The sequence below is a fragment of the Heliangelus exortis genome, chromosome 21 (genome assembly GCF_036169615.1).
Source record: "Heliangelus exortis chromosome 21, bHelExo1.hap1, whole genome shotgun sequence".
Lineage (NCBI taxonomy): Eukaryota > Metazoa > Chordata > Aves > Apodiformes > Trochilidae > Heliangelus > Heliangelus exortis.
The window spans coordinates 2000632-2013283 of record NC_092442.1 but is presented as its reverse complement, the minus strand read 5'-3'; the positions used below and the strand labels follow the sequence as shown (position 1 = coordinate 2013283).

Below are 12652 nucleotides of genomic sequence, written 5' to 3'. Positions count from 1 at the left end.
AAACTAAATAAAAATAAATAAATAAATAAAAAATCAATGCTTAGTCAACTCATCTGCCTGGGTTTGTGGGCAATGTTTTATACAGTGTCTGCTGCTGCAAATGTGCACAGCTACATGGCTTGACCTGCCATGTGTGAATAATCTACAGGTGGAAACTCTTTTTTATAAGTCCTGTATTTTATGATTCTCCAAGATCAACTTGAGTTCAGAGCTTGTCCCAGAGAGTCCAGATTTGGCAGAAGAAAAAAACACCCTGGAACTACTAAAGCCATAATATCTGTTGTAGGTGTGATGTAGCAAATCCCAGGGTAACAGGATCACATCACAAAACTTAGAGAATGACCCAAACATCTGGTTTAGGCCAATATGCAGCAAAGTATCACAGTGAAGCTGTGTCTGATGGGCAACTAAAATACAGAGGTGGCTCAGGCAAATGATTCCCTTTATGGTTACACAAAGCAACAGGCACTGAACTGAAAGGAGGCACTGGCCTTGAGGAGAAGCTCCTGATCCTCCCACTGAATGTGCCTGTGCATATTTCTTGAGCCCTGCATACTGAGCTCCAAACCCCCCCTAACTCTCTGCATGTCCTGAACCTCTCTGCATTTTTTCCCAGGTACACTCAGGAACTGTTATTTAAAATATATTTCACTTCCAACCCAGGGCAGGGAGATGAGTAGGCAGCACACTGGAGAATTTCATCTTCATTGGAGAGAAGCCAACACAGAGAGCTTGTCTGCTCTAGGGGTGGTGGGCAGAGGGAGCTGGGAGATGTTCTACCAGGAACAAGGTGTCTGGGGAGGTTATGGGTTTCCTCCACTCACCCTTCTGTGAAGCACATCCTCATCTCACCAGTTCCCTTGTATCTTGTCCCCACAGCATCTGCAGAGCCCCAGGCACTGCTCAGTGATGCCCTTCTCAGTATCCTCCCTCATCCACAGGTGAAACTACAGGAGTACAACACAACAAAGTAACCAAGAATCACTCACACAAACAACTGACAAATCACCAAAGGAACTCTGCTTATTCACTCAAAGCCTGTGAAGCCCCTGTCTTACCTGCCAAAGAACCTCACAGCCTTCACTCACTGCAGGGGCTACTGCTTATGAGACTATTCCCCCCCCAAAATAATAAATCACAGCTTTCCCACTGGTTTAATAATCTGAATACAACCTGTCATTAGCTAAGAGGGACAAAATAACTGAGCTGATTGACTCAAGCTGATTACCCTGTGCCCCAGCTGATGAATATAAGCTCATTTTAAAGATTAAAAAGCTATTAGACTATTGAAAATAATTTTGAACAATTATCTCTGGGTGCATTATTTCCATGTTTAGACCAACTGCTACAAGTCTGATGGCTGATACAGGCTGCTGGAAAATTCAGTAACTGGAGATAATGGTCAAATTCTCCCATGTTGCTGTCTAATTACAGAATTCTACTTCACTTGAAATCCATTGAAGTGAGCAACATTGACATATTGTAAAGAAGGACTAAGAATACATCAGGTCAGGCCAAGTATCCCTATGGTATGAGCTGAAAACTACAAAAACCATCTTTGATTTACCACCTCCACCTCTTCTATTGAATTTTCTGCCCTGTCAATACAAAACAGTGGCAAGAATTGAAATCAGTAATTCCCTGCTCCACTTTTTCTTATTTTTTATGCTGTCACAGTAGAAAACAATAGACAGCTACCAAAAAAAAAAAAAAAAAACCAAAAAAAAACCCAAAGCAGTCCTCTAAGAAAGCACAAATATCTGCCCTCTAAAAAAGGGAGGAAGAAAACAAATATTGGCATCCCCTCTGCCTAAAACCAGGGGCAAAATGTGCTGGCATGCTGTAGCCAGAGGAAAGGGTGTTTTGGTGTAGTTTATGGACAGCCAGCCTTTAAAGATTTAAGGCTGAATTCTCATAAATCCAGCCCTGCACATCCATGTTCATGAAGAAGAACCCCAGTGCCCAGGGTTCCAACAATGCCCTTTCCTAAAGGGCACTGCTGAGCACAGCCCCACCAAATACAGTGACACATAATTATCTCATATAATTAGCATATAATTTTAGGAAATGAGACTGCTGTTCTGGGTAAGAAGGTTTGTTTAGAACACGGGGCAGCCAACCAGAGAAGGAAAAATTTTCCAACGTTTGCATCAATCTGAAAATTGACACAAAACCCATGGGAAACAGTTATTGAAGGATGGGCTCTGTGGGGCATAAGGCCACACTTTCACTTCTCTATAATTACCTTGCCTTCAAAATCAATAAAAAGCAGCAAGGGATTTGTAAAATCTAACAGTCCTGCAGTGAGAAGAAACAATTTTCCAGGAGACACAATTGCATCATTTCACCTTGAGGTTGAAATACCACCTCATGTCATTAATATTGGGCAAATATACAAAGTTTTTTTTGTGCTTTCAAGAGTATGTTATCCCTTTTAGTTTGATGTATCAAAAGAAAAACACTTTAAAAGTTCACCAGCTTTACTGATGAACTGCTGCACATGGCTATGGAGGGTCATGGTTGTATCATTTGTAATGCCAAAGCCTCTTAATTTTCTTTTCTTCTCTAACCATGGCATAGGTAACAAGAGCAAAGTAAAAGTTAGCATTTCAGGCATTTGCAAAGTTTCCTCAATAGTCTTTTCATTTCTATTTGGGTTCAAACTTCATGTATTCTGAATAATGGAAACAATGTTCAAAGCATACTTCTCCCTCCCAGCATTACACTTGCTCAATGGTCCTTGTGATTTTGTGCATTAATTCGATATAAAGGTCTCCTTTAGGTTGAAAAAAAAAAAGGAAATGTGTTTTAACATTTAAAGCAAAGCTAAATAATACTGTGCTGCTGAGCAATTTTCAAAGCAACATTAAAGCAGGATCACAGGAAAAAGAGGCATCTGTTACAAAAACACTACATGTCTCCTTCTCTGTGCTCCATGATTTTAAGACACTATTTTAATCCAGCAATACTCTAAATAACATAAAATCAGACTTTGTAACATGGATTAAATGCTATTTCCTTCTCAAATGGACAGATCAGGCTTGGCATATCCTTACCCTTACATGACTTCCCCAGAAGTCATGTGTTATAATGCTACAGAAGTGTCAAGAAAATTGGGGGAAACATAATATAAAGTCTGTTTTCCTGGTGCATGAGAACTGCAACAGAATGTGGCATCCAAGGGGCTCAGACAGATCCAGGTTTTCAGGAACTGCTGACTTAAAGCAATGCAACACATCTAAAATTCAGTGCTGTAGATACCTATGAAACCTTCCTTGTGCAGACAGGCTGCATGGATGCATTTGGAAGATGCTGTCTGGAGGCTGAGATTCCAGTATCAGCTTCATCACACTGCACAGGAATCTCTCTCCACCTGCCACCCAAAAAAAGAAACTACAACCCAAAGAGTCAAAGCCACAAGACAGATTCTCTCTGATGTTTCAGTGTCCTCCTGGGGAGAGACTTGGAGAAATTCAGCTCTATTTCCATGCTGTCCAGCTGCTTCTCACAGGCTATCCCAATCCAAACTCAGGAAAAGCAGTACTCAAGCAAAGCTTCTCCCCACAGCAATATAGCTCAGGCAAAGCTAATCCTGGGGCACCCCTGCTCTGAAATAAGACAAATAAAACCATGAGATTTCACAGAAAAGTGCTGATTTCACAGATCAGCTGCTGATCACTTGTTAAAGCTTATCTAACTTGTGACCTCTCCTCTCTTCCTTTTGGTTCAAGATCTCTAATGGGTCACAGCAAGGTGTAACTATTGCTGTGGAACTGCAGCCTCCTCCAAGCCCAGGGGTGAGGTGCAGTCAGGGCTGCACCATCACCATGTTCTTCTCTGGTGCTGCAGCTTTACCACCTCTTGGAGTAGGAAAAGTTGCCTGGGAAAACCAGAACTGGAGAAGCTATGGTACTGTATCCATCAAAGGTTTGAGAAGGTCTTGTAGAAATCATGAGATAACAGGTCTGGAGAGGTTTTGTTCTATTTGCTTGAATTACTGTGATTTTGTCACCTGTGGGAATGGTTAAATTTGGCTTCCCATACAGTAGCATTCTTGGTAAAAGTTAACAAGGCAAGAAAAAAAAGCAAATGTCTTCCTTACAATATCTAAATTTGCCACGAAACACTAAATAAGTGCATTTTTAAAAGCATAAACAAAGGAGGATAATTAAACTTCCTTGAAATAGTCATCCTTCTCTTCACACAGTCTGCTGGCATCAGCTGATCTCCAGGTAACAATCTCTCTGCTGTGTCCAGGATCTATTTTTCAGGTCACAGGGCTGGGTTAGCTTCTGTGTTCCCTCACACCCCTCCTACTCATTAATTTCTGCCTCAGACATAAAGGAGAACAGATAAAAGTCATGTTTCCTTCAGCTGCAGGGAAAGGAGGAAAGGAAATAGGTGACTGCTATCCATTTGCTCAAGTTGTGCAGCAGTTTCAGTACCTGAAATCTGGATGGGTCCATGAACAGGTAAGACATACAGGAAAAAGAACAAGTTGATACCTTAGAGATACAGGAAAATCAACTCCTATCTGATGAGCTCTGAGCCAGGAATATTGGCCTAATTCACACCACACTGAGGTACCATGTTACAGGCCCAACCCACTCAGAGCTCCATCTGAAGTCAATTTCTTGCCCATTTATCTCTAAAAAAGCTACAGAGGTCTCTGGGTACTGGTGCACACTTGGCCCCCAATGCTGGACAGAGAGACCTAAGGTTTGAGAGGAGGTTCCTTCCAGTACCCCACACACCTACTGAGGAGGCTGTGTAGGTTTGCTATCCTGAAGTGGGTTTGCTCCTTTAAACCCTTAAGATCAGACTGTCCAGAATCTTTTTTCCAGATCCTGGAAGCTTGTAGCTTATCTGTAGTCAGTATTTATTCCCCGTGAGTGCATGCACGTGTATGCATGTGTTTAATACACATATTAAATTTTAAATAGATTGCTTTTAACTAATCACATCAAGTGGCATTTGTGCAATGTAAATATTTGCTTTGTTCCTTCAACACGCTTTCAATTACACTGAAAATTTCAGAGAAATAAAATTACAGCAGGCTGAATATTAAAAGGTGGGGAGGGAAATGAGCTAGAAACTAAGCTTCAAAGGGAATTCTACACTTTGATTTTAGTTTGCATATTCCAAACGCTCACATTTTGCTACACAGATGTCAAACCAGGAGGTAGGCAATAAAGCAGGTTCCTTTAAGTTAAAAAAAAAAAAAAAAAGGAAAAAGAAATTTTAAATTATCAAATCAAACCCTATTCCAAGTGTGACAGAAGTAAATGACGTATTATGAGCTTTTCCCTGAACCTCACTGAACCATCTCTTTCCATCCTAGCAGGGGTCTGTCAGCCATGCAGGTCCTTGCCAAAACTAAAGAAAGAATGGCAGCATTCCCCATCTGCTGATGAGTGCAATCTAAGGGAAGACAAAACACTGATTTTATTTAACTCTGTTCCAATTATTGTCAGGCGATACAAACAGTCATCATGACACACAGCCAGGTTTATTCATGTGCCCAGCAAGCCAGGCCAGGCATAATAAAGAGATTACACATGCTGTCTGGAATACAAGCAACTTGGAATGGCTTTTATTAAAACTTAAAGCATGGGAAACATTGGGTAGTAGATTTAGGTATCACACAAGCAGAAATCTGCTTGGCTCAAAACCACAACACATGGCATCCTCAGTGAATGAGGGTGACTGTTATTACAGCATAACAGGCCTGCTTGTCTCTCCTTGCCAAAAGAGAAGCTTGGAATAGCACAGAGCACATGGCACTTGAAACTCAGGAGAGGGAGATGGGCAAGAGCTTTACAGAGGGTGAAGAAAGGAGTAAAAGTGGAGCTTGGTAAAGTAGCTGTTCCCTTGAAAGACAGCTCCTGGTGACATCCCCAGGCTCTGTCCTGAGGTGACCCTGAAGAGAAAGGGCTCTTAGCATCAAGGAATGGGGCAGAAGGGGCCACAGTGGGGCTCTGCTTGACTGCTGGGGTTCTGCTTTCTGCTGGCTCTGCACAACCAGAGACCTGAGGAGCCCACTCGGGGCAAAGAGGGTGCTGATGTGCTGAGGGCACACACTACCACATGGACCTGTTCTGGTCCATCACTTCCCTTTACTCCAGCCCTGTCAGCATTCATCTGGTGAATTCTTTGCTAAACACTTTGGGCTGGACCATCTGCCTGCCCTGAGCTCGCAGAGGTGACATGCAGTGAGACCTTGATTCAGAGGTAGGGTCCCAAGGCACAGCCTGCAGAACAACTGAGGACACAGAACCCCTGTTTGCAATCTCAGGTTTTCAATGTTTAACAGTCAGCCAGGTCCAATATTTACAGTTCACACTCATCTGACCTGTCCCAGCAGAATTTGCTTCTGTAGACCCCAGTGTGCACTACAAAGGTGGGCAGCCAACCTGGGGCAGAGGAACTCGGGCTGGAGAGACAGCCTGAGGTCAAGGATGAAGCCAAGAGGTCAAAGATGAAGCCTTACAGAAAGGCTTGGAGCTCCATGCCTGCAGGAATATCCTTTCTCCTAATGATCAGGTACCCATCAGGAGGACAAGTGACAGCAACATCACCTTTGACACAACCTAACAGCAGCTCTGTACTGCTTTCCTCAGCCTGCTACAGCAGTCAGGATGCAAGATGGGTCTGAGCTGGGAAATATCTGCTGCAATAACTGAGGAATTACAGTAACAGTTTCAAAATTTTGTATCTGGTTTAAGATGGAAGAGAAAGGAAGTGACAGCAGCTCTTACAAATAAGAAAAGCCTGGAGGGCTGGATTTACATTAGCATATTCTTGAGATACAGAATAAAAAAAAAAGCAAATGATTTGCTGCTTATATTATGGAATGAGAGCATCACAGAATGGTTTGGGTTGGAAGGGATCACCCAGTTCTGACCCCTCTGTCATGTGCAGGGACACCTCCCACCAGCCCAGCTTGCTCCAAGCCCCATCCAACCTGGCCTGGAACACTGCCAGGGATGGGGCAGCCACACATTTTTCTTTTATCTAGCATCATATTTGACCACAGTCCTAGGTAGGCTGTGAGGTCTTTGAGGTTTGGCTTTGTGCATTTTAAAAAAATAAAAATACAGCAGAACATAGGCTGCAGCCAGCAGAGATCAGAACTCAATGTCTCCTGGATCATAGCTCTGAGCATTTCTGTTTAAGCTGGAGGATATTTGTACTTCTCAAATGTGCACTGGAATTGAGATGTGATACATCCAAAAAAACCTGGTAGGCTTAAGAGCTCTAAATTTCCAGAAGAATGGATTTCCCCCTGATTTCTCATTCTTAGGAATTATCTTTCCAAGCAGCTAAGTAATGACTGTATCTGATTACAATTCAATTTAATAAAAACCCTGCAGAATAGCCACACATATTTGGAACAGAAAAGGGAAATGCAGTTATCTGAATTCTCCATTCACTCAGCTCACAACACTGCTGAAACCTCGGCCTGAATGTCTCTCACCAGTGCTCACAAGATGGTGGTGTAATTGATGCCAAAAATTCAGCAGCTTTATCATATGCAATTCTTTCCTCCTGACAAAGTATTCCATGGAGCTGTATTTCAATTCTGATTCCATATGTCACTTCAATTTCTGATCAGAGAATGAACATTAAAAAAAAATAAAATCATTGCCCTCCTCAAAGGGCCAATAAAAAAGGATCATTTCTTTCTACATATCAACATTATTAGTCTCAATCATTTCAGAAATATAATCATTATAATTCCTTTTACTGAGAACAGTTACCCCACACACACTCATCCTGGGGCTCCTCCATGCAGATGCTCATTTTCCTTTTATTTCTAAGGGCGGCACAACATTCCTCAGCAAAACCTGCCACCTGCAGAACCAAGAGAAAAATTAATTTTAAAGGGTTGTGGGTTTTTTCCTATTCCCAATGCCCTGGCTCTTTAATATAACTATTATTTCCTTCCCTCTCCCTCAAATAAGACAAACTTTGACTAAGAAGTCAAAAGCAGGGGAAGTTTCAAGCCAGAAGGAATGATGGGGTTGGTTCTCTTGAACTCTTTATTTCAGTTTCAGCTGGGGCCAGCTGTGTTTAACCAGATTTAACCAGAGCACAGCTACAGCACATATTCCAGAGGCATACAAGGCCCCAGTTGGAAACCATCAATACTTGGATTAATCTTGGTTTTCAGAATCACTGATCATATCTGGTTTGTTTTATACTCTTTTCAGAATCTTCCCAAAGAAATTGATCCACCCTTCCTACTGAAAACCCAAGACAGACAGGATGTTGTTTTCAAAAAGACTTTTACGAATCCCATCAATACTGGAATAAAACCAGAAAAACAACAAGGCAGCTTTATTGATTTACACATTAAAACAACATCTGCTTTTTGTGCATGTGCAGCCTCCCATGAGTGATAATTGGACTTTTAAAGAGACTCTGGTATTGAACCTGTATTACCCATCAGCTCTCCTCCCCATTTTCATAGCAGCCACAGAAGATCAGAGATAACATGTCTAATTGCTGTAGAATGATGGAAAAATCACTGCCTGGACTGAAACACAGGGAGCAAACAGTAACTGAGCTTCTTGTTAACTAAAGATCATTTAACCTGGGATCTTCACATGTCTGGATACAGAACTGGAAGGGGGACACTTGCATGACTGCCACAATGTGCACACCTTCTTACTACGAATTTTATTCACACTAAAGACATTTGGACCAATTCTGCTACTTCCATTAAAACACTTGATCATTTTCACTCAAAAGTCAGGTCCTTGTAATTCAAGCCACCTCAGCTCAGAAAAATTTGATCTCAGCAGAGACTAATCCATGTATTGTATGAGGTGGAACAGAAACAAAACATGTTTCCCATTTTCCAAAGGTAACCTTCTGCTTGAACTCATAAAGCTGAAAATGTTTAAGGCTCATACTCTTATCTTGCACCTAGGTTCCCATGTAAAGCTAAGACAACTAACTGCATGGTTCTGCTTCACACATTGCTGTTATCTCCAAAATTCACATCTGCAGAAATCATTTGCTGAGTACTGCAATTCATCTTTCACAAACCTGGAGCAGATCTTGAGCACTGGAATGAACTGTATGAGCTACATGTATCACTTAAAGCCAGAAAACAATTTTCTGATAAAGTGATTTCTGCACATAATTTTTTAAAACACAAGATCAGCACAGGATTCTGAGGTCTTGTGCTCAAGGCAGAATGAACAATACGAATCAGTTGATAACCAATTGCCAGCTGAAACCTCAGAAAGTGAACGTTTTCCTCACTAGTGGTCCTGCAGGCACAGCTGTGCCCAAGCACAAGAAAGCAGCAGCACCCAGGAGGGGTTTCAATCACCCAGCCTGGCCTCCCACCCCTGGTTCAGGGGGCAGGTCCCAACCAGCACCTCACTCTGCACCAATCTGTCAGTGCCAGAGCCACAAGCTCAAGCAGTTCCTGGCTCTCACAGGTACAACTTGGAGGCCTGACCTGCCACATACCTGAGGATCCAGCATCTGTGCAAAAGATTCAACAGGATGAAGGCAGTGGCTGCCAGGTTCCTCCACCCTGAGTGCACACTTGACATACCACAGGTCCTGTCCAATTTATATTTATGCTGCCTTTATTTAGTAGGAGACACAGCACATCTACTCCAGCATTACTCAGATAGGCAAATCCTCATTAAGAATTTTCACAGCCACCTTGTCAATCCCACACCTCTGCCACCTTGCCAAACACCCTCCTACAACTCCTGAAGTGCTGCCTGCTCTGTGCAGGCTGCTGTGGGCAGGCAGCTCCCTTCTCCACCCAGCAGGCTCTATATTGGCTCACAGCTCAGCCTAAGCAGAGCAGCATTTTGTTTTTCCTACAGTCCTGGCATTGTGGTCCACCAACAGGTGCCTCCACATCACTACTCAAGCAGTGATGGAGCCAGAGAAGCTGCTGCCCCAGCAGAGGGCTGGGTTGTGTCTGCACCAAACAGGATTCCAATGAAACTGTAGTGTCTGCAGTAATTTCCTGGCAGGTTCACAAGCAGGCCTGGGATCACAATTTGGTTTAAAAATCCATAAGCTCAAGACTCTTGCCTGGTGTCTCCTGATGCTCTTTTGAGAGCTGCAGCCAAGGAAAAGAAATGCAGAGTCTCCCTTCTCACTGCCTCAGTGGTACTCTCTTAAGGCAGGGAAGTTCTGCCCCTGGCTTAAATGGTGGCAGAACTGGTGCCAAGGAAGTAACTTCTCTTTTTACACCATGCTGTCCAAGGATGGCTGGCACAATGCAACATCAGGTGATAGGAACCAGGCAGATGGTTTTATTTATATAGATGTGTGTACATACATACTTTTCACATACTTCCCTCCAGATCAGTTTAGATTAGACTGATTTACAGGAGAACATCTCTGTTAAAGACAGTATTTAAACTCATAGCTTTTCAATTTTGCAAAAGTCACTGGTGACTTAAAAAAAATAGTATAAAAACCACCCAAATTTAATCTTTGGCCAGCAAGAAGAAAATAAAGATATGATCACTAAAGCCTCTTCTCCATCAAAGGAAAGGAAGGAAACACGACCAAAGGATGGAAATGTGTCAGTGTTATCTGTCTGAACTTCTGATTTTCCTGAGAAGGAGCAGGGTGCCTCCTACAGACTCTGGCAGACAGCTGATCTCTGCTGACTCTGCAGTCCCCAATAGCTTTATCCTTGACTCAAGTCACTCAGAAGCAAGAGCAGAGCTGTCAAAATCAAGTTTACTTACTGCTAAACTCAGCCAACAAATTGCTTGTTTCTGACAGATGTTTCTGTTTAAAGCCACTAGGAACCCTATGGATCATTCCACCTCATCAGTCTCGAGAGCCAGCCCTGCAACTCCAAGAGGCAGAAATTTGCCAGGAACAAATGAAAAACCTAATGAGATCAACAGACAAAATTTGGAGGAAGATGAGAGGATCTGACATGACAATGGGATTAGACTATTAACAAGACATAACAAGGTTTGGCTATTTATCATTTCACAATCAGTTTTCACAGTACAAGAAGGAAACACTGGCAAATCAGCATGAAAAATGCAGACATGAGAATATTCTTGTTTAAGTTTAGCCTGTGCTACCTCCTGTAGATGCTAAGCTCTATGGAATCAAACATATTTGATTGAGCTATTCTTTGAGAAAACCACTGCAACAGGAGAAGGAAGTGGGAAGTGGAGGTATAACAATGGAAATAGAACTAACAAAATCCTTACAGCCAGACACTGGTAGTTGCTGGTGTACTAAAAAGGCAAAAAAGAAAAAAAAAATTGCAAACACCACTGTTTGGAAAACAGTGTTATCAGTGGAAAAGCCAGGGCAGGCAAACATCTGGGTAGAATTTGCAATGACTGTCATTTTTGTCTTCTCCAAAAGTATAAGCATACTTTAATTATGTTGAAAAACAAAAATACCCCATTGTTGTGCCCCCCTCTTAGCAGGTTTCCTGTGGGACTCAAAAGGGTAGAAGTCAAACAAATCTCAGCCTTCTGCCAAACTAGCAAACAGCAATGACACCAGAGCTAAACACCACACAGCATGGGTGGATGAACTGAGCTCCATTTCCTGCCAGCTGGCTGCCTCTGCTCCCAGGGGATGCTCTGCTCCAACTACAGACAGGTCACAAGAGGTCTAGGTGGTGTTCAGGCCAACCAGAAAATGAGCCTGACCCTCCAGAGTCCTTTTGCCCTTTTTCTGTTCAAATGCTCTGCACCTTCACCTTCTGCTCCCAATGGGGGAAGCACAACAATGGGAGCACTCATGTTCCTGGAGTAGAAGGAGTGCCTGAGCACTGCTTACCTGCTTACTGCCTCTTGTGTCAAAAAAGAAGCCACTCAAATCTGCCTGGAGGAAGCTCCTCCAGATATTCTCTGCCTGCTTGTCAGGGGATTAAAAATGCAGACAACAAGCTGCATGCTTTACACACAATGAAGCAATCTGGCCCAAACCCATTCTGGCTTTAGTAAGAAGTCATCATCACCAACTTCTTTCTATTTCTAGCATCAGCCTTGAGGTCTGGTGAGATACAACAACATGGTTTTAAAGAGAGGAAATTAAGTCACAGAGCAGATGAATTTTACAGTTAGTGATAAGCTGTACCTCTAAAGAACCACAAGTGGGGCTCCTCACTCTCTGCCTGCTAGTTGCAATTAAAAGTCACAAACTGAAGTTTAGAGCAATGAAACGTGGACACTCTCCAGTACAGTAGAAGTCTCAGTTCAGATCTGGAGGGGCCACTTGACAGCAGCAATTTAAAATCCATGACCAGCACCCCCTCCCTGGCTGTGCTTCCCGAGGAGGAGGCAGCTGTCACCACACTTGTCATTCTCTGACTCAGGAAGCTTAGGAGAGATTAGAGGAGTATTTACAGTTTATCACTAAACAAACTGCACCATCAAGCCAAGCAATTCAGCAATGATAAACTATAAAACATAAACATTTCTAGGATCTTGTACATGGAAGTGCCTGTAATAGGAAGAAAAAAATATTCACAAGGCACTGCAACCTCCATTGCCCAGGTTTAAAGCTCATTTCAGGGCATGTTTGGTGTCAAATAAGGGGGTGTGCTCCAGTCCAAGGTCAGCTGTCCAACAGGATGGATATTTAGATTTTAACACAGCAGGCAGGTAGGGCAGGTTTGGGCTGG

The 12652-nt window shown here is 42.7% G+C and overlaps 1 long non-coding RNA gene across 3 annotated transcripts in view; it reads right to left on the bottom strand.

Moving 5' to 3' along the window:
- Positions 1 to 12652, bottom strand: part of LOC139806096 (uncharacterized) — a 111210-nt gene that overhangs the window by 51582 nt on the left and 46976 nt on the right. For all 3 annotated transcript variants that reach the window (XR_011730102.1, XR_011730103.1, XR_011730104.1), the window contains exons 3-4: positions 2706 to 2776; positions 825 to 947 (exon numbers count right to left, since the gene is read on the bottom strand). This is a non-coding gene — a long non-coding RNA (uncharacterized lncRNA). The remainder of the gene's footprint in view (positions 1 to 824; positions 948 to 2705; positions 2777 to 12652) is intronic.